Raw genomic sequence first — 7,210 nt, 5'->3', positions numbered from 1 at the left:
GGTAAATAAAAATGTGACTTTTCATGGAAAACATAAAATTGTCCGGGTGACCCCAAACTTTTGAACGGTAGTGTATGTGGTGAACAGGGCTATGCAATATTGCTTTACAGTTTGACCAAAATAAGTCAAGTCAAAGTCCCTCCTGTACCAGGATCTGGTCTTCTCAGGCAGTCTCCCATCCCAGTACTAACCAGTCTTTTGAGGTGCATTGGGCAGCACCGATCTCCATTTCTATAGCCCTCAGCCTCTGGCCTATTACTGTATATAGCTAGGGTTACAGTGGGGGGCTAGTCCTCTGGTAATTGACCAAAATAAAGCACCGTAGAAAATGTGAGCAGTGTTCTGGCTACAAAAACAATTTTGTGTGCACTTAATATGGTAATAAGGTACTGAATATTGGCACATGATTATTGTTCCATGCGTTTGTGGTATGTCTCTGATGTGTGCGTGTTCTTTGTAGTGTCTTTATAACACGGAATGTTTGATCTTGATGCACGAGGTAAGGTGCTAGTAAAATGTGTTGTGATCTGCTGCTGCTCTATCTCTAGGGTATTTTTTTTTCAATAATGAAAACACTTAGATGTTTGTGACTGGTGTGTTAAGTAACTGTATAATATTCTGTGTAATCAGTCTCAGTTCTTATGGACTAAAAGAACATGATGGCATTCTTGTGCTTTACCTGTTTTGTATTCATTCACTGTTTTGGTACATTTCTCTGTCTGTACTCCACAGATTGGTTCTAGTGAATGGTGGTTGCTCATTGTATAAGTGGTTTTGGTTTTTGGTTTTCTCAAGGACATCCATTTTAACAAACCTGGGGTACATTCCAAAACTCTAACTGATGCCTCCTTTTTAATTCCTTGATCCTATGTCCTTCAGAAATCAATAAAAGCTCGTCATTTTTAGAATGTGCCAATTCTTAAAAGGCACTCAAAGAAATCAGTGAATGAGGAAAAAAGGAGACTTCTTGATCAATGATACACAAATGCTTCATATGCAGAAGGTTTTTTATTTTAAATTTTGCATTTGACATAAGCCTATGATATTCTGTAATATCATATCTCTTCCATAACCCCAATTCTGTTAAATGATACAAATAAATATGTCAAACAGGAAAATATGTCTTACTTTATGAGCCATATGAGAAGTCACGTGATGAAAAGAATCTTGTTTTAGGCTAAAACATCAAAATTTAAGTGTAATATACACATGTAATTATATTTTCATTAAGGTTAATTCAGGGTGTAGGTCTAATTACTGTTCTGTATAGACAGAGCTGTTTTATAGTTAATACCGGTGAGCGGCATGTCGCATTAATGTGATGCATCAATGAGCAAGTCTCATTTGGTAAATACATGTGTTTGTCCTCAATTCCTCTTGTCCTCGTTTCCTTTCCTAGCATCGTTTACTCTGTTCCTTTGGGGAAGGAGCTAAGATGTGAGGAAGGGAAGCAAGGTAAGGAATCAAGGAGGTGCAGTGTAAGAAGTGAGATGAACCCTTTGTATACAGTAAACAGGATATGCTGACAGACAAGGTTTTGAAACATAAGTTATTCTGGTGAATCATCTGCTGCAAACTCTCAGTAAACACACTGAGGGAAAAATAATTACAGCAGCAGTCTGAAGCTTTTTTAATTTTTATTTCAACCCTACATTTGATTTGCATCAGAAGCAGCCACCACTGGTGTTTAATTTATTTTTAAAAATGTGTAGGGAAAAAAACGACTGAATCAAAATTGGGTAGAAGGGGACATACACATCCCTGAGGTCTTGATTTCTCTCTCTCTCTCTCTCTGTCTGTCTCACACACACACACACACACACACACACACACACACACACACACACACAAAGAAAAAAAAAAGCCTATTCAATTTTTTACCCTGCGCTCAGACTACTCCATTTCCCCCCTTCTTTTGGGATAAATAATACTCAGGGCTGGGTTGCATTTTTCTCTTTGTCTCCCCCCCCCCACACACACACACACTATCATCTTCCCTCTCTAACCATTTCCACAGTCTCTCTCTTAGCCATATGAAACAAATCCATTCCCTCTTTCTTCATTCAATAGTTATAGCATTTGGTTTATATCTTAAAAGTCTTCCAGCTACAGGATCTGTGATTAGACAAGCATTTACGTGTACCTTGTGATCAGTGTATTCTTAAAGCTGTTGGAAGCACATTTAGGACTTAGCTTCAGCTCTGTTGCATGGATTGATGGTTATCCCAGTGCACTCAGCATTATAAAGTAAACTTATATTTGCCTCAGTGAGAACGGTTACCCAGTTTTATGACTACATTGCTTTATCTGTGCTTATCTCAATGACTCAACTGTTGCTACACCCCAGATAGCACACCTACGTTGGCCCACCGTCGGCACAGCCAACAGTCCATCAGAGGTATGACCAGTGGGCCGTTGTCAGGCCGACGTCGGCAAGCCGATAAAGGAAAAAAAAAGGATGCAGATATTCACTTTAACTGTTCTCATTTTTTTTATTCTAAAGATTATCCAATTATAACAACAGCAGCATATTATTGTAACTTTTTATTTTCAGAATCTGCAGAATATTTTCAGAATCCGGCGGCCCGCTAGCGACAGTGAGCGGCAAACACATCTGGTGGGCCATTATCGGACCACCAGTAGCTCGCGGGTGGCAGGACATGTGAGAGTAACAAGATCTCGTTTTCCCCCCCTTTATCGGCTTGGCGACGTCGGCCCGATGAAGGCCCGCTGGTCATACTTCTGATGGACCGTCAGCACAGTCGATGGTGGGCCAACGTTGGGCTGACGTAGGTGTGCTATCTGGGACTAAGGCTACATCCACACGACAACGGCAACGAGATTTAAAAAAAAAATATCGCGTCCACATGGGCAACGGATCAGTAAAATATCAGGTACATATGGCAATGCAACGCTTGCTGAAAACGATGCAATACACATGCCACACCTCTAGGTGCGCTGTAAGACAGTCCCATCGGAGACACCAGAACAATAGAAGAAGTAAGGATGCATGCGCATAAACTATTATGCGCGAGACTTCATATTAGCCACAAAGTCAGAAAAATCTGTTCGTAAAATTACGTTATAATGACCAAATACAATGAAAAGTATTTTTCCAGTCTCACCTGTGAAAGGTAATCCCATGTGATCTCGTTTGGCCGGCAAACCTGTTGGTACAGTTAAATGCAGCACATGAATGAGGCATCTTTATTCTCCGCTTTGCCCCATCCAATATGGCGGCGAGGATGACGTATGATTCTACGCGGAAGGCGGCGTCTTTAATGGTCCGAAATAAATTGAATGCTACACGTTGATGGATTAATTTGTTCTTCTACGCCCTTTTTGAGGAATGTATTGTAGGACTTAAACCAACATCTGAAGAGGTGAGATCGCTCCTTTTTTTCCCTATTTTTGCTGGCGGGATTGACTCTGCCCTAAGGGCTATTCTCTCACTCACACTCTCTCTCACTTTGCACCATTACACAATAAATATTCACAGTGAAAATATTTTGTAAGCACGTTTCATGAACCAAGTTATAGGATTTGTTGACAATTCGCATCGAGTTCGTTACACTTCTACCCGGCGTGAAGCACATGTGGTTATGACGTCATCGTAAACAAATCCGTTCTACTCATCCAGACGACTTCGCAACGGCGCTGTTGCCAGATTTTTCCACTCTGGAACCCGTTCTCAAAAGATTTCGTTTTGGGGCACCCAAAACGCCGGTGCCGTGTGGACGCCAGGCCGAAACGATAAACAATTTTATCAGATTCACCTGAATCCGTTGCCGTGTGGACAGGGCCTCAGTGCATTGCACTATGAGGCACATTTAAATAAATTAAGCATGTCAAAAGGAATGCAAACTTTGTGGCTTGATAATAAAGATAAAATGTTACTAAATTGCTGTATGCATGCCGCATTGTTATGAGTTTTCAATTAGAAGTAGCCACTAAGTTAAACAGGCCATTTATATTCATTTTGCCACCTAGAACCCAAGGCAGTTGCACAACAGCAGCGTGAAGACTTTGGCAAAGTAATGAGCAATATATACAACCAATTACCCTTGGTTGCACAAGAGAAAGTAAATGATAATTATTTGAGAACAGCATTGGTTCTGAGTATGACCTGTGGTCAGTGTGAGGTTGTCTTACTATTCTATTCTGTTACTCTATAATATTTAGTTTGAGAAGAAGCCTTATTCTTGTAAGAGCTCATTTATACAGGGAAAAAAAAGGAAGGCACAATAAGGGAGGTAATTTTAGCAAGAATAGCACACTTAAACAGGAATGTAACATTCATTGCTTCATGCTGCCACAAAGTTCTTCACTGAATGACTAACAATAATTAGTATTTTCAAGGTGAAGTGCTATTGTTATGTGAGTCTGCATCATGCCTTTATTGGGAAGAATACAGAAATCATAATCGTTGCTCATAAGCAGAAGTAAAAACACAGACAAGCAAAGTAGTACAAGCAACTCCATGATCAAAACCTCAAGAATAACAGGCATGGTTCAAAGCTTGTAAAATCCATACATAAAACAAGGAACTGCAACACAGAAAATCAATGGGTGCCATTTGCTTGTTGTACCACTCCCAAATTAAACTTAATTTGTTATATCTTTTCAACACCGATTATAATAACACACACATTTAACTATTCAAAATGTGTATTGGTCAACCTCAGGCTACGTTACAAGGTTTGGAAGTCAAAGATGGCTGCATTTTTTTCAGTCCTGTTACCAAAACTCTGAAAGTAACAGGACTGAGTTTTTAGCCTAGGATTAGCTAATACATGGAATTAAGCCACATGGCGTCATCGCTAATAGCATGACCACACTTAGCACATTCTAGTGATTTACCAAAAATCTGTATTTTTAAAATAAGCAAATATCATCTAAGAAATAATTTAAGTAAAAGGACAGTATGTTGACATTGACCTTATCAGTCAAAGTTAAAAAATCATCAAATATACAGAAAAGTAAATGAGAAAACTAACTTTTGGTCTTCCCATGGCCTTCAGAAGACACAACTGATGTAACTTACTGTTGAGCATGTGATTTATGGAATGTTCCAAATTTGTCAGATGGGGTAATTATGTTTGGGTAACAGGACTGAGTGAAAACCCAGGGACACGACTAAAATGTGTATTTTAACTAAGATATTGTGGATTTCTTATGAAAAAAATATATTTAAACCATGGATAAGATATGGAGTCCCACAACAGTGCAAAAGAAATACTGTTTCTGAAGGATTTTAATCATAATATTTCATAGTTAAGTATAAAGTTAGAGTGCGGGGACAGGTAACACATGCTATTTTTCAGTGTTTTAGGTAGTTTTTATTAATCCTTATAATTATATATCTTAAATTTGAAATCAGATCAATGTGCAGGACATTCTGCATAATAAGGAAATGTATTTTAAAGTACATTTTCATGTGCATTTATACATATAATTTTCTAGGGACGGAAATGGTACTGATTCGGTGGAATGGCTCTAAGACAGACAGTATCATGCATTGCTTCTTGCTGCATTAGAGTCCATGACCAAATGAGCTAATGGTTATTTGTATTTGTGTGTGAGACTGAGTAGGGCAAAGTTAGAAGCTTATCAAATTCACCACTTATCAATTCACTAAGAATCCTAATGGAGACAGGAGGTATTATTAATGGATAAACAAACAATAAGAAGAAAGTACATGCTTACAATATAACATCACCTTTAGATCTTTATTTTGACCATTTAACCAATGTGTCTCAAATCCTAGCTCACTGTGCTCCTGGTTACTTTGTACAATGGATTTTTGCCCCTAAAAGTGTGTCATGGATTTAATTTCCTCTTGCCTCAACTGAACCGTGTTGTGACCTGGCATTCATTGCCTGTGGGGAAAACAAACAGGGAGCTCAGGGTACTGTATGTGTGAGAAGTGATCCTCCATATATGGGTATGTGTGTGCATGAGTATGAGAGAAGAGAACAGGGAAAATCAATTCAGCAATATAATGTTCCCTTCAAATAATTCAGTCATAATTCCCACAGCACTATTGTCACGATGTACACCCCAATTCCATAAATTTGGGACACTGTGTAAAACATAAATAAAAACAGAATTTGCAAATCATGGAAACCCTATATTTCATTGAAAATGGTACAAAGACAGCATATCAAATGTTGAAACAGAAATTTTATTGTTTTTTGAAAAATATATGCTTGTTTTGAATTTGATGTCAGCAACACGTTTCAAAAAAGTTGGGACAGGGGCATGTTTACCACTGTGTTGCATCACCTCTACTTTTAACAATACTCTGTAAATGTTTGGGAACTGAGAAGACCAACTGCTGTAGTTTTGGAAGAGGAATGTTGTCCCATTCTTGCCTGAGAGACAATTTCAGTTGCTCAACAGTTCAGGGTCTCCTTTGTCGTATTTTGCACTTCATAATGCACCAAATGTTTTAAATTGGAGACGGGTCTGGACTGCCGGCAGGCCAGTTTAGCACCTGGACTCTTTTAGTATGGAGCCATGAAATTTTAATATGTGCAGAAAGTGATTTGACATTGTCTTGCTGAAAGAAGGAAGGCATTCCCTGAAAAAGATTTTGCCTGGATTGCAGCATATTGCTCTGAAACATATATACGTCATTTGAGCATTAATGATGCCTTCCCAGATGTACAAGCTATACATGCCATGTGCACTAGTGCACCCTCATACTGTACCATCACAGATGCTGGCTTTTGAAATGTGCACTGATAACAAGCTGGATGTTCCCTCTCCTCTTTAGCCTGGAAGACGTGGTATCCATGATTTCTAAAAATAATTTCTACTTTTGATTCATCAGACCTTGGGACAATTTTTCATTTCGTCTCAGTCCCTCATAAATGAGCTTGGGCCCAGAGAAGGTCGTGGTGTTTCTGGATATTGTTTATATATAGTTTTAACTTGCATTTATGGATGCAGTAATGAACTCAGAATCACAGACAATGGTTTTCTGAAGTGTTCCTGAGTCCATACAGTGATTTCCACTACAGACATGCGTCTTCTTTTAATGCAGTGTTGCTTGAGGGCCTGAAGCTCACAGGCATCCAATGTCAGTTTTCAGCCTTGTCTCTTGCATACAGAGATTTATCCAGATTCTCTGAATCTTTTATTGATATTATATACCATAGATGATATGATCCCCAATTTTTTTTTTTGCAGTTTTACAGGAACATTA

Source organism: Neoarius graeffei, chromosome 17 (assembly GCF_027579695.1).
Source record: "Neoarius graeffei isolate fNeoGra1 chromosome 17, fNeoGra1.pri, whole genome shotgun sequence".
NCBI classification, from domain to species: Eukaryota; Metazoa; Chordata; class Actinopteri; order Siluriformes; family Ariidae; genus Neoarius; species Neoarius graeffei.
This window is presented reverse-complemented; position numbering follows the sequence as displayed.